The sequence below is a fragment of the Colletes latitarsis genome, chromosome 2 (genome assembly GCF_051014445.1).
Source record: "Colletes latitarsis isolate SP2378_abdomen chromosome 2, iyColLati1, whole genome shotgun sequence".
In the NCBI taxonomy this organism is placed as follows: domain Eukaryota; kingdom Metazoa; phylum Arthropoda; class Insecta; order Hymenoptera; family Colletidae; genus Colletes; species Colletes latitarsis.
Genome location: NC_135135.1, coordinates 14,868,008 through 14,892,763, shown reverse-complemented (window position 1 = coordinate 14,892,763; position 24,756 = coordinate 14,868,008). Strand labels below are relative to the sequence as shown.

At 39.5% G+C, this 24,756-nt stretch overlaps 1 protein-coding gene across 9 annotated transcripts in view; it reads right to left on the bottom strand.

Moving 5' to 3' along the window:
- The window catches only part of Pgant9 (polypeptide N-acetylgalactosaminyltransferase 9), a 322,236-nt gene that overhangs the window by 218,482 nt on the left and 78,998 nt on the right, over positions 1-24,756 (bottom strand). The window contains exon 1 of one of the 9 annotated variants that reach the window (XM_076783690.1): positions 7,853-8,106. The exons of the other annotated variants lie outside the window; for them this stretch is intronic. The gene's annotated coding sequence lies outside the window, so the exon portion shown is untranslated. Of the gene's footprint in view, positions 1-7,852; positions 8,107-24,756 lie in introns of those variants that run through there. 9 annotated transcript variants of the gene reach the window in all.

The following is a 24,756-nucleotide window of genomic DNA, read 5'->3' as shown; positions in this document are numbered from 1 at the left end:
TTAGCGCGTCTCAAGCTATTTGGGACTCGATTAATCTAACAGAACTACGCGTAGTTCGATTGTTACAGGCAATTACATTTCCTCAACGTTAAATTGATAAAAAAAATAACGCTTCTGACAACTTTCTTTAGGTCGTCAATTATTGACACTTTCATCGACGCGAAAGAAAGAGTAGATAAAAGGGAAACGCGTTACGAGGTTCAGAATAAAGTGACACAACTGCCATTGTCCGTGTTACGGTAAGACATAAAACAGAATATTAATACTGTGCATAAAAAAAGGACATCGAAGACGTTTCATCACGCGAAAAGACGCGTCGTTAACGTCGTTCAATCGAGAAGGTGTTAATATCGTATCGATCCACAATCTTCGAACTTTATTCCGACGCTAAACGGGAAACGGTGTCGTGCCCATAAAGTTCGATAAAAAATTGTATCCGTTTATAAATTTTACATTCGCTCGTAACTTGGCTCCTTCAGTAAAAAACGCGAGTCTCATAAATATTCGTTTATAGCGAAACAATGCCACGGCATCTGCGTGCAACTCGACACAAAGTTGCCTTCGACGAAAAGTTTGAATCTCTTCGAGCTTTGCGTCGAGTATTGGTTTTCGAAATGGAAATCGAGGGGATCGGTAAACATAAGACGCCCAAAATCGACGTCACGTTTTCCAAATGTTTCGAATAATATTCCCCCCCGTGTCCGTTCCCGCGCCCTGGATCCAGCATCTGCTAGTATTGCTTTAATTGGACGGATTCCAATCAGCACGGCAATCGAATCATCTATAGAACTAGTCGCGGAAAGCCATCTGCCCATAAAATGAACAAGAATACCTCAATTTTAGCCGACGAAATCAAAGGTATCCTCCGATGAGGTCTGCTTAATTTACCTAGCAAATAATTCAGGAAATAAATTTCTGACAGTATTTCGTTCTTATATTTAATCGACTAAAAAAATACGCGAACTGGTTGATCGTTTTTCTGTTCTCCGCGCTGATGGTGTTCTGAGCTTGCAAAAAATGAAGAATTGCGTGCCAAAAATTGTCAACCGACCATTGATGCGTTTTGTAACAGGAAACTGGTAGGGTCGATTCAGCAGTGTTTTCTGTGCGTGTGACTGGACGAAAGCGTTCATTCACGATATTAATAAGAACTTTACTCGTTCATTGATAAAATGATATCGAGAAAAAGAAAAATCTGTGAAGCGTTGAAACTGGAAAAGATCAAACTGTATTGATAATTTTTTACTTTGCGAATGCTTTGATTGATCTGGTTGTTAATTAAAAAAGCATAAAATAACGTTGTTAATGTAAAAGTACATATTGCAAATTCGTGTAAATTCGTGATACTTTCGAGTTTATTTAACGGTATCGGAAAATGTATTTTTAAAATTGTTTGTATGTTCGAACGTTTGTTCTGCTGTAACTCAAAAACATATTTCGATAAAGGCATGTTTCCGACTTGGAGAAATATTACATAACGGGTGTTGTTCGCGCAAAAAATAAATAAAAAAGAAAAACATGAACGTAGATTTTGTTTTGCCGGATTTTTTAAACCGATACAACGCGAGCAAAACCCAGGTGATAAATAAAGCTACTGAATTTCGTTTATACACTATACTGGTTTAATTATGATGTCTCTGATCTCGCTGCAACGATCGGTAACATGATTTTTCACTATTTGCGATCTTGCATGATTCTGTAATAAATGGCTAAAATAAAACTCGTCTGAATACATGACTTTGGTTCAGAAAAACACGATTTGGAAGTAAATTTATAACGAGAAGAGTCGTTTGTAATTTTTCTTGTGAAAGAATCAGTGGCTTTATTTTATTTCTATTCCTGAAACGAGCTTTATGAAAATTTACTCTGAGCTTACTTAACCTCAAACGGATATCTTAAGACTCACCAATTGAAAATTCATGTGGAAGCTCGACTACTGTTCGCCTACCACAAGACACCTAACGACTGTTCACATCCCTACACTAATTCACAGTCTACTAGCTCCCCTACCACCACACGCATTGACGCCATCGGAGATCACATATCGTCGATCTTATCAACGTCCTCGACCAATCACACGCATACACACCTTGCGCGTGTGCTTCTTTCTAGGTGGAAGAAACGTTCAGGGCATCGCCATTTTAAAAATCCACTCTTTAATTTTATTCGCTTTCCAAAAGACACCTTTCACGATTCTAACTCCAAGTTATTTTCCAAGTTAAAAAATAACATAAGCATCCAAAGGTGCTGAAAGACACCTTTTGGTCGAAACGAATATGCATGAACCCACGGTGAAAACAGTGTCAAACCTAGACAAACACCAGCAGCGGCTATCGGAACGGAGAAAATCTTCCCTGGTTCCAGGGTCGAACAAACGTTCGCAAATTCTATGGAAATCTCTTGAAATTCGAGTTCGAAACAACGCGAGGGGCCAGAAGCGACGCGTCGCGGGGCCAACGACTGTTGATCCTGAAAATATCATCGAGCAAAATATAATATTATCAAATGCGAAACCAGCGGGACCATTAGAGTACGGATTCCGTAGCCGACGTTCCATCTTCTTCCGGCGACGTTGACGTCCCCCCGGTAGTCTTATCAGTGGCAATCTCCTCCATGCGAATACACATTTCCGCGGCATATACAGTCACGAGGGAAGCTCTCGACTCTCGGGATTAGATTACAGCATAAGCGGCTTATTTATCGCCGTGGCGACGTGGATTCCCGACTGCAGCGCAATCAGCACGCCGCAAAACATTACTCGAAACGTTTCGTCTCCGTGCGAAGTACGACGACTTTGTGCTATCGACGCGACGGAAGCGTCGAGCGTTCGTTCGATCCCGTTTATCGAGCGTCGAAACTCTAAAAACGCGCCACAACGCGATTCGACTCGACTCGAATATTCAAAAATTTGCTATTTATACCCTGTTCCGGACCTAAGAAATACATTTTAACCCCTTGACTAACGATTTAATCCCAAATAATTTTTCAAACGTATCCAATTTTATCTAAATTTATTCGTACAAGGAATAGCGACGAGAAAGAATAGATTTGTTTTACGAATACTTCGTGAATGTAAAAATGTGTTGATTTATATAAGACTTGATGCAAGTAGCTTCATGATTGTGTAAACTTGATATCAGAAACTTGTAACGAGTCAGACTCGTTATTATATGGCAAACGGATAAAATTAATTTTTGAAGATGTTTAAAAAATGATATATAAGAACTTCCAACGTCATCAAACTTAACGTCACTCGACTTCTTTTCTACGAGGATGACTGGTAGGACGATAAGAAAAGAAGACACGTGTCGATCGTGTATCGATGTTGCCAGGTGTTTGACAAAGTTTGAACGCGTCGATTACGTGACTTGTATTCGCTTGGTATTCCGACCCGACGCGTGTTTGTCACAACTTTCTCTCCACAGGTCGATTAAAGAACTATTGTTTCCCCATTTTTATTTTTTTATAGAATCAACAATCGTCTGTTACGCAACGAGTTTTCTTCGCCGGACACGCGACAGAGACGACGGGAAACGTTTTATTCGAACCTCTAATTTTGAGTAAATACAATTCAGCGAGCAACGAACTTTATCATCGCCGCGTCGGGCTTATTCGAGACGCTGGAGAATCGAGATCTTATCGGTGACTAATTAAGTTAATTTGCACCATCTGTACAGCGACTCTATGCTTCGTGCAATGCAGGGGTTCCCAACTCCGAGTGAAACAAATATAGACATCGTAATAGAATTACTCGCAATTTTAATCGATTCTGTCAGAATATAAAGAAATTCGCTAGCAATCGGTAAACACAAAAGTCACTCGTTAATCTCCAAGTGGATTTCAGACAAATTTCCCTGGTGGACGGTTTTTGCATAATTTACCTCGTTTTGCCGTCGAAAGGCTACTTTAAATCGAAAATTTTGTAGCTGGAATTTTAGCGTCATTCAAAATTTAAATTAAAATGTCGGACAAATTCGAACGACGCCACACGCCGATCGATCCCGACGAAAGCAAGCTAAATACATTCGTAATTACACCGACTAACGTAATTTCGAAAAGGTTATTCGTAAAATTTGTCCCTGAACGAAACGTCAGGTTTGTAGAAAAATTCGTCAAGTAGTTCGTATTGGATTTGCGTTGGAACGGATCACGGGTACGCGAGAAAAGACAGCGGATGGTAAAAGGAGCTCGTAGCGCCTAATTAATTCCATCTGCTCTAAAAGGAAGGGAACGAAGGCAAAGCTATCGCAACGCGTTACGCGCATCGAATCGAGGAACGCGACTGATCGAACGCGGCATCGCGACTATCGCAACCTCTGCACGTGGATTAAACGTGGACTACTCGAGCTCCGCGTATCGAATAATCGAACCCGATAGACCGTTTACGGTCGCCAGAGACGCCGGAGTCGTCGATGAAATGGCGGATAAAACGGAGAAATGAGAAACGACGAGCTCGGGGGTTCCCTTTTAGGAGCGTCCGATGCGTCGCGACCGACTAACAAGTGTCGTTAAAGCACGACACTTTTCCGCTCTCTTTCCTCGACTTTCCTTTGCGTGTCTGCCGCGAAATCATCAGCTATAAACTTCCTGTTAACCTTCGAATTAAAATTCCGAATAGATACTTTCTTTTAAAAATGATAAAAACGATTTTGACACGTTGACAATCGGACGAAATAAATTAGAGGCGTCCATGCGTGTCGAAATTTAAATGGAACCTGATTAGTTATGCAAAAATTGTTGAATTTCTCCGGGCCAGCTGTAAATCTATCGAGGAACGTAATTAAAAAATTTCATTAGAACATATGTACGTAGATGTACACATGTGCAAATATATATTGAACGTCGTATAGATATTTACTCGTGTACACGAACGTTATCAGGTCTGGAAGAATTTGTTTGCTTTTTAAGATAACCGAATCGATACAGATTGAAATACATTGAAACGTCCAAATAAAAGTTAAAATCGTCGGAATCCAAGTAGTAATCTAGGCTATTACGATATAATAAATAGAATAAAAATCTAACATTCTTGCTAAGCTTATTATATTTACTAAGTTATAATTAAAATTTCTGAATAAATATTAACAATTTTATGTAAGCCCAGCAGAATGTAATCTTGTCTAAATACATTAGAGAACATGTAAAATATTTAATTTTGTTTGACAAATTACTAGTATTTAAAGAAGTCGTTTTATTATAGTGTTTGGCCAAGAAGAGTGATCTTTTTGGACAACAATACCGGTGGAAAGTGAACGTGGCAGGTCTCGTGCTTGTCTTCGTCCAATTTTCGTATTGCCATAGGTGTGACGTGCGAGCAAACATTGTTACGAACGACAGAACGCTTTCTGTTAATCAATATTAGCAGTTTCTGTGTCAACGAGAGCACACGTTGCTCTTTAATCTGATGCGAAAGGAAGTACTATAGGCAATTAGTATTTCCCGCCACATGTGTAAACACTACAAGCCTTCCAACTATCGCGAGCATTGAATTTACTTAGGTGAATTCGATATTTTTCGACCTAAAAAGCAATCGTTGACACAAGCGCTTATCGATGAATCCAGATAAGCAGTTTTATTATCAGGCACTTGTAATAATAAGACCATCGAACGAAATAACAACTATCAAATCAACTAATTCTGTAGATCAAACAAAAGACTCGATAACTTACCTTCGCGTCGTATCGAATCATTAAATCTATATTCTTTCAGTTTTTTTTTTCAATTGTATTTATACATATTTACGAACATTGATAAAACCTGATTCCAAATTTGAGTTTCGTGTCATACTTTATTTCCAGATCACGCCTGCCAGAAAAACCCGTTTTATCGCGTGACAAACTAGAAACCTGCCTTAAGTAAAAAGGAAGAAGTTGCTTGGAACTGGAAGCGAGTATTAAGTAATGTACATACTATGTAGCTGCAGAAATTCGTTAAAATTCTTGTATATAATGTTTCATTGATACTTTCACCTCCCGTGAAAGTGTATATTAACACCGAAAGCATTACTATTAAACGTGCTCTATAATACGAGATAATATGACTAGTACAATCCCTCATATTAGAAATTAAAATCTTATTCTTTGCAGGAAGAAATGCATAAAATGTAACACATTCTGCAACCAATAATACAAAATTATTAATCCAAAATATATTCAGTGCTTTCTGTGAAACGAATACATTTTCAACGTTCTACTCTTGAATTTTTTTTAAGCACAAGTGAAAATGAAAACATCACGTTCCTTGATTAGCTCGAGTAATCAAGATTCACCTGCATTCGATGCGGTACTCCAGTTTCGTAAGAAGAAATCGACAAGAATTCCAACAGCGACCTAATAGTTACACCATTCCGTTAGATTATCGAAGTTGGCAACGTTCGAAGCTACATTACGATACGATCGGTTATAATTTCCGATATCACCGTATTATTGCGCGATATTATTTAAGTACGAACAACTATATATTCTTTCGTACGATTAACATTCCTCGTGCGTGCTTTCGACATAAAGAACACGCAAAAAATGAAGAAAAAAGCAACATCAAACCGTTGTAAATGCTACATGGCACCGTAAGAAAGAAGACAAATTGATTTCGAGAGTGTCATTGAGTTGCATGACTCATTAGAGTGGACAAAAGTTCCGTTTGTCTTGCGCGGAAGATAAATCGCCACTATTTCGAACGGCGGGCAGAAACAGACGCGAAGAAGCTCCCATTACTCTTCGCGAAGATGAATGTTTTACACCTCGATCGGTTACAATATTTGACAAAAAGCGATCAGAGACGACAAGACCGAATCTGTTAAGCGATTCGTCATAATCGAATCGAAGACGAGAAAATTGCCGCGTAGAACATAACGTCGTTACGAGCATCGCCATCGTCGACCCAATTAATATTTTTAAACGTCACTTCGGTCGTGACAAATTGAACCGTAGCTCCGACAATAACCTTGCTTAGATTCGTACCTAACGATCGACCAACACGCGATGACGGATGATCGAAAATTATTATTCGATCGAAATCAATTGTTAGATCATTGGAGCCAATTGCACGACGGGCACTGAAATCGACAGAAACCTGTGAAACGAAAGTAGGTAGTTCAAGGTTTAACGAAAGAAGGAAACAATTTTTACAGGTTAATCACCGTAATTGATTGAGTCAGTCGTCGAATTCGAGTTCGATAGAAATGATATGAAAAAGCTGTCAAGTGTGAAAAGTGCAAGATTGATGTTAATCGATGGATTCGGTTCATAAACTCCATATGCCACGAAGATAAGCTACGGTTATTGAATAAAAAGGTGAATCGATTAAATGTGAGTAATTATTGTTACCGTTATTGATTGGATAAAATTAATATTAATATTAAATAACGTTCATGGTGATCTAAGGCCACGATGATAATTCTTTATATTCCTTAGATTTAGAAATAATCTCAATGAAATTGTAGAAAGTTCCTATACATCTTTTAACACGATTACGTCTAAGCGGCTCAATGGATATCGATGAAACCTTATACTTAAGTTCAGTATACTCGTCTGAAGATTTGATTAGATTTCGGAGGAGATCGATCCATGAATAACTGCAATTGCCCTTGTAGTCTTCAGGCTTCTCTGTTAAAATTCTATAAAATATTTCGGACGAGCCTCATAGAGAAACTGTCAAACAGGAAAGTTGAGTTCAATTGTTTCCTTCGATTAATTATTTTCGATCGAAATATCGTTAAGGTAACGTATCTCGATTTAAACCGAAAAATTTGAGTTTGACAAAGTTTGGTCGTTCCTGGCGCGAAAGGGCATAGAAAGTTGAAGTAAAAATATAAAGAACCCAAGAGGATTGGGCTCTGTTACGAAATACTCACTCGCTGGACCAAGAGCTACGATTGATTCCAGTTACGCGCTCGATCGGAGTCGACGGTTCGATGGCAAAGTGGTTCGCGGTTAGAATCACACACAAAACTCGACGATTCACTGAAAAATCAAAAGCACACGCGGAAGAGGCACCGTGTAAAGGGAACGATCGCCGACTAATGACCGTAATTCACAGGGGAACCCGGCATACCTGGCGACGACCAGGCGTTAACTGAAAGCGTATGGCGGACGGAGAACGCCGACTGCCGGCCGCTACACCTGTGTGCCACGGATACGTAGTAGGAGAAGGTGAGTCGAGTAGGTAGGAGAAGCTGCCAGCAGAAGGAGAGGACCGCCGCTGCTGATGTGACCTTTACACGAAAGATATGCCCGCCGCGATAAACGGTAAACGGCGTGTAACGCGTCGAACAGCCGGTCGAAATTTCGTGAAGGCAAAGTGGGATGGAATGCTTCGAATATTTACGCGTTCCCCCTCCCCCGCATCGATGATCCTTCGTGTTTACGAGCCACGCTAGAAAATTGGAGAGATTGCCCCCAGAATCAAGACTACCTACTTCCATGCTGCTTCTGTGAGGTAAAAATTACTTGTTTTCAAAAGAGAAGATCCTTCCAGAACCATAGTTTTTTAGACTGAGAATATTCAGGTGGTCTGACAACATTTTGTCGTGTAACATGAAGAAATGCATAAAGTTTGAGGTTCTCCCCCTGTTTCGATATAAGACGATGCTACTGTATAATCGAATAATATTGGAGCATCGTACGAATTGTCGAAATCTAATCGACACTCTGATAGACATTTATAATAAACTTCCATTGATCTAATAACGGTGCATTGCAGGAAACTTCTTGACATATGAAGAGATATATATAATTCTCTGGAATATTCAATAATGTGTTAAATCAAAATTCTAGTATACATATCTTGCAAACTCGACTCTTGTCAAGGATACAGGCTATTAAAATTATATTCATGTTCTGAGATATATCCTAATAATAAGGATCGACGATTGTAGGTGACAAACAGCTCGTTTGACCGTGAAATTTCTTTTTTTCCGAAGAAACACTAGTTCCCTAGTGAAACTTCGTTGCAACACCGAAGTTCGTTGCTTCGAGAGTCTTTCGTCTTAAGATAAATTACCTGCAGGGTCTCTCTTCAACAGGTGGAACCGCGACGGTTTACGGTTTAATTCCAGAAAGTGTAGAGAGAATGCGAGAAGATTCCTTCTCTCTTATTGGAAAGATTGCAGGTCGAGCGATCATGGACCGAGAAGGTCTTCGGTTTTCGCGCAAAGGCCATCGCGAATGTTCCTTTTCTTCTGCTGAGAACAGGTTTGCATATTCCGTTCGCACTTTGCCCGTACTTTTTGTACTGTTTTCTCAACGAGTTCTGCCCATTTATCCTTCGCCTCTGCATTCCTGCTCGTTATTTCCCAGATATTCCGAATTAATGCACGCACGACGGTAATAGCAACCTTTAACAGGATATCTCCTCGATTCCGAACGACCTCTGTTTCTCCACCTTCTTTTTTGCATCTATAATGCAGTATTTATTTATTTGTTTTCGGGTGAAACACCCCATTGATTTGCATGTAAATTACAGATTTACAGAGAGAAGGATTGTTTATCCAACCTCGAAAATTTCTCAACGGATAAGTATTTAACGAAAAAGAATTCTACCTTCTAAAAATTAACTGTCTACAAAAATGATCATTACATCATAATCTTAAAAAGATAAATTTTTAATTTTTACCACGCAAGGTCGTTTGCCAGAGGACTCTGGGATCATTCAATGTTTCGATTAAACCAATAAACGAGCAAGAGTTGTACGAACATCGGATTAAGCGATACGTGGGGCACGAAGGGACGCCCACCCGACGTAAATTGCAGTCGTTCGAGGAATGCAGTTAGCCGATAATGACGTAAGGTCTCTGTCAGGCTACGAAGGCCTCGTGTACGTAAGTTTCAAACTCGGGGGAAAATGGCCGAGCTGCGGGATGCGCCGCGCTGGGAAAACTGCAACGGGCGAAACACGACGGCTATGCAGGTTGCATGCTGCACGTACAAAACGATTCCCTGTTTCATTACCGTGGGCCGTAGTATTGTATCGGTTGGCGAACAAATTGCTTCCTTCCATACGGTTTTCGAATTGCGGATACCATAAATACCGGTCCACCTACAGGGAATTCGTCGGACGGAATTCATCGGCGGCCACGCCGCGGAGGAATCGTAAGTTATCGGAATCGCGAGAGGAAAATTGAACCGACGCGAAATAAAACGCCGTTTCGTACCAGCCGCGATCGTTCCTTTCTTCTGATTGCTGTAAAAATAATGCCAGGCGTTCGTGTTTCTCTGCATCGTTACTCTTTTTCCTTTACTTTTAACGAATGTATCGAAGCTTGGGAATCTTACCAAGCGATCAACATTATTTTTAACATTAGAGCTATCGAAGTGGTCAGAACCACTCATAATTCCGAATAAAAAAGTCTAAAAAGTTTACTCCACTAGAATTCTGAAAATTTATCGTAATTCTCTATAAGAGAATGAATAAACTTTAAATATTTATCGTTTTAATTTTTTTGATACAAATAAATACACCATAATCGTTGGTAGTTCTACTGTTAGGCAGACCTATTTCTATCAAAAGGTGTCCTTCGAAAGGAAAAATAATTTAAATTATTAATATATATTTGTGCTTTAGCTATCCTGAGAAAGCTTGATTTTTGTGAAGAAGAAATCGTAATAAAAAAAACTATTTTCACGAACGTATGCGTACTTTTTATGCAAATCACGCGGACGATAAAGTGTTGAAGTAGTTAATTCAATTTTAAGTGTGTCAATTGGCTCCCTCGCGTAACATGGCGCCCAAGGGCACGTGCCCTGTCTGCCCCTGATCTGTCACGGTCCTGATTATATTAAATCAATTTAAAGCATATTATAATGGTGCCATAAAAATAGACAGAATGCTGCAGAAACTTATCGAACATAATTTCGAAAGTCAAAGTGGAAATAAGGGAATATTACTCCAGCTTAAAAATGTAAAAAAGCGATTAATGAAACATTTAAACACCTGTTGGAATCAAGTAATTGTTTACGATTAGACACGAAACGATTACGTTTTTGTAACGGAGAATTTATCTAAAGAACGTGAATTATCTGAAAATTAAAAATAATAGACACAAAAGGTAGGCCACATCCCGAGATTCGACTCTTTTCCCGTGTCAACTTCTCTATATTTCAGCTTAGAAAAAAAGTTACAAGCTTGTCCCAGTTTCTAGAGTAACCCTGTATTTCGAAACTACATTCAAGTTTTAAAACCTACTTTCAGGAGGTTAAAAGACTTCAAGGGGAACGCCTGAATGTTCAAGGAGGAAGGTCGTTGCCTGGACGGGTCAAGACCGTTTTAAGATCGCTCATATTTTCCTTTTTTTAATGGCACACTATTTTCTCTGATTCAAAGAACCATATTTAACCATACACCGAATATTAATATAAACTTTGAATCATTTGAAAAAACACATAATGTACACTCTCTTTGATCTTTATTTCTCTTGCAACTAATATTTTCCAACATCCCTCGTCAAAAGCACGTTTGTGTTCTAATTGTTTCGAATGTTATTTATCCAGGAGTTACTTACGTGTGGCTTCTTATCCCGAAAATCGACAGAATAATCGAAGCGACGTTAACTCGAGAAAAATTGCGCGTCTCGCGAAGGTTGATATCGATTGATCGGGATTTAAACTCGGGGCGGGACGAAGTCGTTCAAGAAGTCCTTCTCCAGATTAAACTCTACCGAATCGGGCAAATGAGACGAAGATCATCGACCGTCCGGGGCTATCGATGCTCCACAAGTACATCCTTAATTCTGATTAAACGTAATCTTCGGAGGAGGAGAAGTGTGGTCCAATCGTTCGTTCATGGACCGAGCGGCGAAAAGTTTCGGGATTCGTTCCCCCGAAGGAACTCGTGGAATCGAACGAGTTCGAGACGGTCCGGGGCTCGAGTCGACTGGACATCCAGGTCGAAACTCCACTGTTTGCCAATTTCAATGGCACTTCGCGTGTAATCGCAGAAAAGTTTCGTACGTTCGACGCATGAACGAGCAAGAAACGGAATTATCTGGACGAGTTTCCCGCCATTACACGAAAATGCTCCGTGATTGGGAAAATATGAAAAGTAAAACCGACGAGCGAGATCCGAAATTAAGGAAGAAAAATAGGATTTAAGTAAGACCAAGTTCCCCAGACGAGTCGATATAAAATTATTATAACTCGGTTGAAAATAATTAATTTTTGTTTTAAATATGTATGATATTGAAAAATTACAGCTGATTGAGGCTCGCTTAAGTGCTCCAAGGTCACCAAGAAACCATCCCCGCCATAACTGCAGCATAAATAAAGATTAATCGCGTTTGACGTAATTCGTAAACGAGGAAGTGGCCTTGGGGTTGCTAATCGAGACCCATCCGACAATTGTGAATGAAATATTAGACTCCGAGGCACGCAGAAACTATCTTTAGGAATGAAAGAAAAATATTAGCAATCAATTTTAATTGAACGAACGCGATAAAACTTCGGGATGAGTTGATTCAAGATACGGTTTATGGTAGTCGAAACGATCGAACGTAATTAAATCGCGAAACTAGTTTTATAATTAGAAAGAAGTTTTCCCTGAGCACTGTTTCGTAACGTCGCTTTTCCCATTACTCATTAGTAAATATCACAGACGATTCCTGTTACTGTCGTTAGCAAGAAGAATAACAGGATTTCATAGAAACAACGTCACACTTTGCAACCGGTGTTACATTCGTATAAATAATTTATTACCCGTCGACAATGTGGTATTTCGCAATAAAGAGACAATGACATCATCTGTGTCTCTTTTATTAAGGCGATGGACAGTAGGTGTTGTATAAATAAATAAAAATATCGATGAAAATCTGGAAATTCTTTCCGCGGGAAAGGAAAACTTCATCCCCGACATCCCGTTTCCTGATTCAGCGAACGAATTTCATAATTAATTTTACCGTGCGTCCGGCTCCCACTTTTCCCAGCGTGTCCCGTGAAAGTAATTAATAAATTATCAAAGAGGCCCAAGTGCAAGGGATCTTTTACAGGTACCTACAAAAGCCTTTAAAAAGCTTCGCTCCTCCCCCCTTTCGATACTCAATGCAAGACGTTTATTTAATCACCACTTTAGATTTCCACTTTCATTCCGATGCCTCCTGAACTCTGCTCGATTACGCTTTTCCTTGGCATTGCTTTCCATGAAAGAAACGGCGATAAATAAAAATCATTTCCGAAATAATCGAGAGAACCAATCACATTGTTTTCTTCGTTTGCTTTTATTTATTTCGACAAGTTAAAATTCCCCCTGTTGATCCAGCGAGTAATCAAAATAATATTTGATTGCTAATTATAAAAACGAGCAAACAATTAAACACGAGCTGTGTATGATAAATAATAATTATGCAGCTGTGTGTACGGCAAACCTCGTTAATTTATACTAATCAGGATTAAACGAAAATCCGGACCGGGTAAAAGATAGTATCGATAAACAAATGGAAAATTTCGTAATGTTGTAATCGAATAGCTACGTATCGATTCATTAAATGTTAAAATAAATAAAAAACGATGTTTATTCATTGCTTTTGCACGCTGGAAAAAAATTGCATCCCAACACCTACGCTGCGGATCTATAATTAGAATCACGTTGACAGTCCTTACAAGCGTTAGAGATGCATAATGCGCCTGCGATTCTCAATTTGCCCAAGATGCATCGATGCACTCTACGACTAAGTAATAGAATACGATCTGCGCCGGATTATCCGACATCCGGATTAAACGTGACCGAATTAACAAGGATTTGCTATACAGGGTGTTCGGCGAATCCTAGGAAAAATTTTAATGGGGGATTCTAGAGGCCAAAATAAGACGAAAATCAAGAATACCAATTTGTTGATGAAGGCTTCGTTAAACAGTTATTAACGTTTAAAGTTCCGAACGTACTGAATTTTTTTCTCGAAAATGCGCAAGATTTCGAGGGTATGTTTATTCACCAAAAATGATTGTAATTGGCCCCTGCAACCGAAAATAATTTTTCCAAAACGATTTGAAATTTTTTTTTTTTGTCGAAAAATTTCACACCTCGAATTTTTTTCTAGGAAGTGGGTAGGATTTCCGGGGTATGTCTATTCACCGAAAATGATTGTAATTGAACCCCGAAACCGAAAATAATTTTTTTAGAACGATTTGAAAAAATTGTTTTTTGCTGAAAAATTTAGGCACCTACCCCCTTGTCGATTTTTCTTAAAACTTCGTTTTTGATTTTTAGTAATTTTGTTTGACGCCCTACAGAAAAGTTGTCTAATACTTTTTTGTAAGTACCCATGAGCTCTACTTCAGAAAAAAGTTACATTGAAATATATTCATAATTATAGGAGTTATGGCTGTTTGAAAATTGGACCATTTTTATGGGGTTTTTCTCATTTTGCGGGGTCAAGGACCAACTCTTCGAATATTTTTGCGATTTGTACATATTCTCCACCAAAATACGCGTAGTTTGCTTTTTTAAACATTAAAATCGTCCAATCCGTTCAGAAGTTATGACGTTTTAAAGATTCGCATGAAAATTCGGGCAGACATTTCTGGCCAGAAATTATATTTTCGGTAAGGAATTTTTTTCTCGAAACTGAGTGGGATTTCGGGGGTATGTCTGTTGACCAAAAATGCTTGCAATTGACCCCTGCAACTAAAAATAATTTTTCCAAGACGATTCGAAAGTCTTTTCACCCAAAACTTTCAGCACTCACTCGAATTTTTTTTTCGAAAGTAGGTAGGATTTCGGGGGTATATGTATTCACTAAAAATGATTGTAATTGACTCCCGCAACCGAAAATAATTTTTCCAGAACGATTTGAAATTTTTGAATTTAATTGTTAATAACTTTTTAACGAAGCCTCCATCAACAAATTGGTACTCTTGATTTTCGTCTTATTTTGACCTCTAGAATACTCTATTAAAATTTTTCCCAGGGGTGGCCGAACACCCTGTATATGTTTCTATACAGGGTGATTCTAGAATTAGAGGCAACTCATTGCTCGTCGACAGAAACGTTGAAGTTTGATTTAAAATTACAATTCCCTGATTTGTGTGAAATGCATAATGCATATCGATCGAAGGATTTCTTTTGTAAATACGAACGGGTATTGTTAGACGTTTGAGCGGAAAAAATTGTTTACAGAAAGGTGGAAAAAATCGAGGAGGACGGGATCGGTGCTAATTCTGTTTCACGATGAATATTTCACGTGCGACGTCAGCGGAAATCGATATCGAATCGCGACCCGTAAAAATTGTTTAAATAAATGATCGCGTCGGGTGACCATCTACGATAAAATCGGATTCGTTGCAAAAACGTGCGTGAATATCCAATAGACCTATCGATATCGGACGCCCAGTCCTTGAATACTCGCGTCGTCCATGAATATCGCGTGTCGAAACGTGTACTACGAAAATATCGAAGCATCGACGAACCCGCGGTGGATGTCAACGAGCAAAGTAGAGGTACCCCGCGCGTCATCTTAGAAGATTTATGACCCCCATCGCATCAGGATAGATGGTTTTACCTGTTATAACTTTACGACCAAGTAACGTAGCCTCTTAAATCACTGTCATAATTGAAGGGGTTGGAAGAACAATAGAAGACAGATGAGTGGAAATAAACGTTGGTTTATGGAACAAAAGACCCGACCGCGAGACGAAAACGGACGAAATCATATCAGGTTCCCCGACCCTATCAAGGAAACTTCTGAAATTTTCATTCGAGCATTACCTGACATCTATTAAAATATTGAACGTCTCGAAATAAGAGTCGGCCAAAATAACGCCCGAATTACTGACTCTATGAACTATGTAACAGTCGAAGGGAAAAGTAAAGGTTTTCCTACCTTTAAGATTTTTAAAAAATAAACGTAACAGTTTTATTTAAAATTCTCAAAGATGTCACGTTAAAGATTTGTATTGCGCGACAAGAACAGTTGCTTTCAACATTTGACAATTTAGAGAGGCAATAAAGGACAGATTCGTAAAAAAACCAAGTATGGAGCCTCGACAGATTTTTCTGAGAGAAATAAAGTGTCATTAGGGTGGTTAACCCTTCGTTGGTTGCGTGAATAAGAGTCCCACAGGATTGGGGGGCACGTGTCACTCGCACGACTAACATCGAGTTAATGGGATGAAACATTTTTATAAAAGGACTTTCTTTCCGTTCGCAGGGATATGAAACAGGCAATCGTCCCTGTCACGAACATTAATAAATTCTAATTTACTGAATCTGAGATCTTTGTTCGTTATTTGCAAACGAAGCTTGCCTAATCGAGAGAAGGAATGCTGGCGAGTAAATCCGTCGGTTGATGGACGAAACGGATTTTTCATTTTCCTCTTCTCCTTCATACGAACTTTTTTGGCCCGTGAAAGCTGTTCTAGAACCACCCATCGAACGAGGTCCGCTCTCTTACATCACTTTTATGCTCATCATATTTCATGCCGGCCAAACGTTCCGACGAATGATGCATTATTTAGAACGCAATTCGGGGAGAGCCTAGCCGGAACCTCGGTGAAACAAATGCGCGCGAAATGGGCCAAGAGCATCCGGCAGAATGTCGTTCCTCTTCCGGGACGATCGATCGACCTACAAACTTAATTTTACTCCGAATTTTCCGACGCGCGAAGTTGAAAGTTCCGAGTAACGTGTGCGTGTGTGTGTGTGTATGATCCACGATTCCTCGGTGCACCGTTTCACCGACACTCGCGGAAAAAGTGCATTGTGCAGGGTGCACGAAAAACAGAGCCGGACACGATTTTATTCGAATCGTATATAATAAATAGACTGCGGATTTTTATTTAATGAAATAGGAGCGTAGAAGATTTGTAGAGGGTTATCTCAACCCTTAAATAACAATAATTCAAGTAAGTGCATTCTGTAGTTTTTTGAGAATTAAAATTTCCCATAAATGCATACACATCCTTCTAAAAATAAATATAACCGATCCATTTCTGTAACACTAAATGTTACGTTTCTGGTACTGGATCATCTTCAGGAGCAATTTTTAAGATTAATTTCTACCGAATTAGCTCTGTAACTTAACGTACACACGAAAGAATTACACAAGAACTACTTAAATCTACTTCTAAGTGATCACACACTGATTACACGGTTGTGCAACTACCTCAGAATTGTATGATCGTTTTTCTCCTTTCTTGATACTACTTTATTTGAGTAATTTTCCTTGTGCAATTCTTTCGTTAATATGCCTGTACTTGCTGATTCAATACATATAATCACTGTTAAAGTTACTCAGGTGCAACTGAAAAATATTACTAACAAAAAACATTACTTAAATCCTTAAAGTTCATATTTTATAGATTTTAAACGATCGTTTTATAGTCTAAAATTGAATTTTCCTTAAAAAAAAAAACATCTGCATCGGATGTACCTAGCAACCGTTTCGACCCAACAGTAAAGTTCGCGTTGCAAACTTCCCGTGCGCGGTGTTCTTGCTTTTTCAATTTTCTTTGTCCAACGCGTCGACGCAAACAACAGAGAACGGACGCAAAACTCATCGACTCATTGTCGAAACGTAACACAGGAAGCTGCCAATCAAATCCGCCCCGACAAAATGCTGGAAACATCATTCGCAATATTTTTCTCTCCTCCATTGTTTTTTTCTTTGTTTTCTTTTTTTTTTTCTTTGTTTTGTTTTTTTTTTCTGCTCGTCAAGGAAAGTAACAATCGAGCTCGGTTTTTAATCCGTATGTCAGCTGCATGGTTCGCGACCGCTCCGCGAGAGCGTATGAATTTCACGCGAGAGGTAGGTGCATTATTTAGATGCAATTTTTTCCGGAATCACCGACACGCGAAGAAGGGAACGCTAGACAGAACGAAGTGAGAAGATTAATGTTTCGATCCGACATCCGAGCATGAACTTTCAATCTGCCCCCCTCGTTCCTTTGCACACGTGTGTACATACGTGTTGCGTGCGGCAAATAATGCGAGCGACGCGGACAAACCGCGCCTGGGTTCATTGTAAAGCCCCGGCGCCACTCTGCTTGCCGGAACGTTTTTCAGAGCCAACGGCAAGAACCGTGAGCCCTGTTCCTTCTATTCAAAATATTTCCCAACGAACGTATGCACACGGAACCTCCCGGTGTAATGTGCTGCACAAAATAATTGGAGGATCGCCCTGGACCACGGTTTCAGGAACCTTTTGCCATTCCGAGTCCGCCTGTCTCTTCATGGATTCCTCTTAAATCCACGCGCTTTGCGTAAACCGGAACACGAACCTCCCATTTCGACCAGCAAATATTTTTCTATCGAGTATTACGCTCCAAAGCATAATCTGACGATTAAATAAAAGGGGGCAAAAACGAGCACGAAAATACTATTAATATTGATATTAAAATTATTTATCAAAGCCGGGTAATCAAAAGTTTAGACTGTATGAAGGATGTTCAGTTTTTTTCAGGTTTGCGGATGTTTATGCATTTCTGGGGAATTTTAATTCTCAAAAAACTATAGAATGCACTTGATATTCAAAAATATAAGGAATACTTAAAGTAGGATACGAATTATTATATGTAGGAATTGAGACAACCCTCTAGAAAGCTCCCACCTCATTAATTCTATTAATAAAAGTATGAATTTGCATGAAGATTACTGATGATGAAGTCTACTGATGAGTCACGAGTGCTCTTGTCTTTTTCATTTTAAGAAGTAAATATTAATCCACTAAGGAGACAGGAGATTTATAAATTACAAATCACACTGGTCACAATTTCATAATAAAATGAGTATCTGTACAGCCCTTTTTCCAGAGTACAACTAATAATTGCCAATTTAAATCGCGATCGTCGACCACAGCTTCGAGTAAAATTTGCGTAACGTTAGAGATTCGATTCTTACGATTTCTCTGCAACAGTTTCGGAAAAGCAATGAATGCAAATTCAACTGGCTGCTGAAAGCCATTGAGAGGTCAACCCCACCATAGCATTTGTCCAATTTGCTAGTACGCCTCTATTCATCGTCAGGCAACCGTATATCGAAACATTCTTCAATGAGATTTGTATAAAGGCATTCATGCTGTCAGTCACCATTCCGTCCAGCGATCCAAGGAATGTTCGTGTGGTTGTTTAACGCACAACCTTCTCGAAAGTTCGATCTGCGTTCTATGGACGAGCAAATGTAGATTTTTTGGTCGTACGTTTTAAAACAGAGCGAGAAGCACTTTACTGCGAGCATACTATGTTGAACGCGTAATTAGTGGGTGAGAGTTAAATCCAACTGTTTGTAAAATAAAGTCCTCGGGCTCAGAAGTCCGCTGAACATCAAGCTGCATATTTTTAAGCGTGATGCATCCACTTTGTATTTAAAAAATATACAAGTGCAGCGAATGTCATAAAACGCGTAAAAACTTGAAAAGTTTGTCAACTAACGCGATGGTCACTGGTGACTCATGCTTCAAATTTATATTTTAAACGCCAACACTGCACGAATCCTAATGTTTTAAATTTTTAAATCAAGGTAGAAATTTTAATTTTCAAAGAAACTACAGAATGCACTTAACATGCAAAAATGTAAGAAATACTTAAAGTAGGACAATTATTTTTTTTTAGGGGTTGAGACAGCCCTCTATAAAGTTCCCGTTTCACCAATTCTAATAACCCCTTAACGTACAATTTAATGTAATTTTTCAAACGTATACTATTTAATTTTGTTTAAACTTAGCGTACAAGAAATGGCCGCGAAAAAGAATAGATTTGTTTTACGAATACTTCGTGAATATAAAAACGTGTTGATTCTAATGAATAAGTCTTGATAACGAGTGAGTAGCCTCGTGATTGTGCAATTTGACATCAAGAACTTGTCACGAGTCAAGACTCGTTATTGTATGGCAAAGGGTTAATAAAAACATGAATTTCTATAAACGTTGCAAACGCTCGAAAGGATGATTTGAAATTGGACGGGGTCAAGTTGAGGGAGCCCGGGGTCACGGAAAAGTTTATTGGTTCGAGCAGTGGCGTGATCCAACGTTTGTTCCTTGAAGGGAAATTGAAAAATGACGGTATATCACGCTCCTCGATGAAGTAAACGTCCGAAACGAGGTCGCGAACCGTAAGTTTCAGTTTAATTACGTGGGTCCGCGTTGCCTTGGTCTTTCTTCGTGCTCGTTGCGTACGCGATCTTTCGGATTAAGCGCTCCACCCCGAGCCCATTAGCGTCCGTGGGTTAATTAAGCGCCGCGATAAATTACCATTCGAGCATTCAAACCGATAAACCCGACTTACTGCTAGGCGACTTTCGATGAACCGTCTATTAGCCGTCCGCGCCCGTTGGAAAACACGATTCTCATTATTGGTAACAGCGTAAGAGGATGACGCCGCGACGTTGATGCAACAGCTTACAGCTGTTACTGCTTGATCTCGATTACGCTGCTCGCAATAAAACGTGACGCAACATAATTACGCGAAAACATTAACCGCGGATATTAATTAACATCGATTAACTATTGATAAGCGATAATTGACTCATAGGTAGACGTACGAATTACAGCGAATGGATCTCGTGACGCAACGTTGCACTTACAGGAGCTCAAGATATAATAGTACTATTAAATTTAAGTGTTTCGATTGCAAATCTCCGTACATTTGTTCTACAATTTAATCAACATGTTTTTTTTAACGAGCAAACCTCCTTTTTCGCGTTTGTTAATATTGGGTTGGGCAAACAATGGATACAATGGGTTGTTTTTTGTCTCCCCGGTTGAATTTACTAATTGATGTTATGCATACGGAGAACAGCAAGCTTTTAAGTCGCAGCCAAACAATTTAATGAAACTGTATGAAAGGAATATTTTCTTTCACAGACTGCACTCTGCGTCGACTGTTTCGATTGCTTGACGTTTGCAGACATATTCAACGCTAATTACAACCGTCGCCATTAGCGTGTTCCGCGTATTAGCGAAATAAAACACAAATCCTCGTCTTTCCCTCGCGTTTCTCTCCTCTCTGATTCTCCGTCTCTTCTAGCTTCACCTTGTCACTAAATGAAAATATAATAACGCGTTCGTCTCTTACACGTTGTTGCTGCCCAACTCCGTCTTAATCATACTTCCCTTTCCTTTCAGTCAATCGCTTTCTATCACGTTCCGGATCACCCTGTCGCTACCTGAATCACCCTGTCTCTCTCTATCTCTCTCAGTTACTCTATGACATTCCTTGGATCTCTCCTCGGTGACCTAACTGCTTCAAGCATCTGCTTCTACCTGCGTTCAAATATTTTCTGACTTTTCGGTTTCTTTCTGTACTAATTCCCGGTTGTCCGAGTCGTTCTGTTTTTCCATAAATTTTTAGTTGATTTAAAATTATTCCCAATATGAATACAATTCACAGAGAATTGATTTCCGTGTGAAATTCAAAGAGCCATAAGAAACAAACGACTCGAGAACCGAGGCGAAAGGTGGTCGTCGACGACAATGCTCGTCCACGTTCTGCGGTTGCGACACAGGAGCTGTTACATAAATTTCAACGGGAACAATGGCAACAACCACCTTGCGGAGAAAGATATAGCTGGGAATCGTTTCAACGTGGATGATTAAGTAAAGGATGCAACGTTAAAACGGTGCGTTCGCAAAGTTTCGCGGATCGCAACGCCGTAAATTTTACGAGTTCGAATAAATTCTGCGGGTGACACGTTTCAGAGAACATACTTTAAGAAAAGAAGAGAACGCGTTTCTTTGGAAATAACTTCGGATGACCGATTCGCGCAAAAACCGGGTCGCTTTTATTAAACAGAATACCCGTTCACCTGTCCTCGAGTGATCCCAATAAATAAAGTGTCACGTGCAGCGCAACGGCTCCGAAATTCAGTGAAAACTAAGAAACGAGGAGACGATAAAGTGTATGGGGCTCCATCAGTCATATTGCGTCCCATTTATGGCGATCGAGGGCACTCCCATCTCCTTTCTTAATGCTGATAATATTTCAGTGGCGAGTCGGAAGGAAGGAGCTGCTAGTCGACCCGGAAGAAATTGCAAGAACCGTCGATAGTCATTGTCTGGATACCTGACGATGAATTGCTCCAAAGATTAATCGTCGATCGGCGTAAGCAAAGATCGTATCTCGGAAGTCGTGGACGCGAGAAGAAATTTATCAATATCCAGCCACCGGAGGCCTCGACGCTTCAAAAATCGCTTTACGACTAAGCAGCTGCCAAGAACTCCTAGAATCTCGCTATACAGTTACCCGCGCTCCTATTCGTACACTGCGATGGTGTAATTCGCTATAAATAAAGAAAAAATTTGTTTCTTAACGAACAGAGTTTTTAAAACTGGTATAAATCCATTTTAAGGATTTATGTTTGAATATAATAAAAAGAAAATTTGTGAACTAGAAGTAACACAATGTAATAAATAATATTTGGCAAAAATAAATGCAGAAAAAATTCACGAGAAATCACCCATTATAGGTTACTAATATGAATGTGGGAGTAACTGGGTATCTTTCCTGAAATATTTCATTATTTATGATTTAAAAAAGAAAGTTCATCACCAGATATCTACCAAAAGAATTTAAGGATAGTATCGTCGACAAAAGATTAATACCTATAATTCGAGCAACGCCTGGAGCTTTCCGCGTTTCACGCGAAAGCTTTTCTTCTTTCGCCAGGGCGTCTTAAGACTAATTTGAACTGCCTGGAGTTAATAAAGATGCACGATACCGTATGCAACGCGTAATACGCGTAATCAGGGGAAGGTAACGATACTTAATCGTCGTCGCTTCAGGAATTACGAATGATCAATTTCTTGGCGCGGAGGATGCGACTTCTATAACGACAAATAATGTGCCGCTATCGATCATGGCTGTGGCCGGGTTTTACAGCCCATTCGAGCATACAGGTACCACGGTGGACGATACGAGAAATCTAATGAACTCGACGACGCGACGCGCGGGGCTCTATCACTCTTCCACCATCTTTTTCTCGCGTCTGGCGCAAAAATCCGCGCCATCATGCAGATTTATACCCGCAAAACGAAACCTTTTTCCACGGAAAGAACCGGCCCCGGGATCGTTACCCTGCCGCAAGAACGTTATTAAATGGCCAACCGATTTTTCGAGACACATTTTAACGCCAAGTTACGGGGAAACGTCCATCGTTTTTTTTTTTCTTATTTTTTTTAAATAATACTTCGTCCCACGCGACTATCGTTCCGCGAGCAGCGAAATATCGATGTTTATCGCGAAATAATTCCGTAATTCTCGCCACGTTTCGGCAACAAACGCGATAAATGATGTCATTTTTGCGGAGATCGCGCAAGATGCAAATAATTGTAAACTGGCGATGGTCGATATCCACCTTCCATAAACGGGTTATCGCGTCGTTAATATTCATATTTGGTGTACGAAGTATCACGATTCCCTCATATACGCGTCATTCTTCTATAACAGAATTAGGCGAACAATAATATTTACAGGCTTCTCAAAACCTGTCCCATTGTGATTTCTATACGTTCGCGGACCAAATTGTCCATTCAAGATTTATAATCGAGTTCTAGAATAAATTGTTCGTTTGAAGACTTATAATTCGTAATGCAGAATTCAAATGGCTAGAAGAAATCATGTTAATTCTTCCACAATTTTGTGTCTAGCCTGGAACTTAAAAATAAAAAATGGTTACGAGTAAAAAAATAATACAGTAAAGCGTGAAAGTGCAAAGTCCATACGTACGAATAACAAATGTAATATGTAATATACGAAATATCGTAGAAAGGAGAATAATGTAAAACATTGCAAGAGTTATAAAACGTTTTACGATATGTTATAATACAAACATTCATTCGTTCTGGAAGTTCCTATTTTTTATGTGAAGAATACTTGCCAAGAGGATCTACAATGCACGAGTTATTACCGCAGAGAAGACAATAATAAAAATGAACGTGACGCGGCAAATATCACCCACGCTTAGTATTTTGAAAATTTACAACGCTTCTAAAAAGTGCAAATAATATTAAATAAGAAACTTGAGGCAACGAAATAATTTAGCAGGAAATTGAAACTTAAGGAAAGGAAGTAAACGCGTAGCAAGAAGCATGCTCAGTCTAGATAAATAAAAGACTCTCTTAACAAACTACCTGTTCTGGAACATTCATCGCGCGGATAGAATTCTTTCAACGTACTCTTCCGGATTAAATAGCAATAATAAATGGCTAGTTACCAGCGCAACGTTATTGATTTTGACGCAATAACTTTTATTCCCAGTAATTTAAACGTTTCGAACAGATAAATCGAGTGTCTTTCCTGTTTGCTCGACTCATCCAACGAAGGACGCGCGAAATAAATGTAAAATTAAAATTTTGTCGTTCAACACGGTCAATCGTTCTGTTACAGCGATTCAAGCTGACCCGATCTACGCGTTTCTAATCTGCAATGCACGGTTCTCCTCGCAACTTCGAAATATAGAGCAACTTGCACCGAAACTCTCAAGATCGCGAGGCTGTTGGTCGTTGCCAATGGACAAAGGGGAATCCGCAACCCAAGGCAGCGGATTTCAGATTGGTTCCTCTTTGGAACGTACAGCCACGACCGTTTGACTCTGTACAAACTTCTGAGATCACGAACTTGAACGCGTAATTGTTTTAACGCTCCAAATCGTGACGTATATTCCGGACTCCGGCGAAACTATGTATCAAGTAGACAGATCGAAACTATGGTTAAGTACGTCTTTATGGATCTTGGACTCTCCTATGCCCGTTGAGTTTCGAATTAGACGGGTATAGTTCTCAGCTGCGGAGCTACGATAAGTTCCTTGGCGCTACGAGAGTACTAGCAATTGTAATTTTCGCTT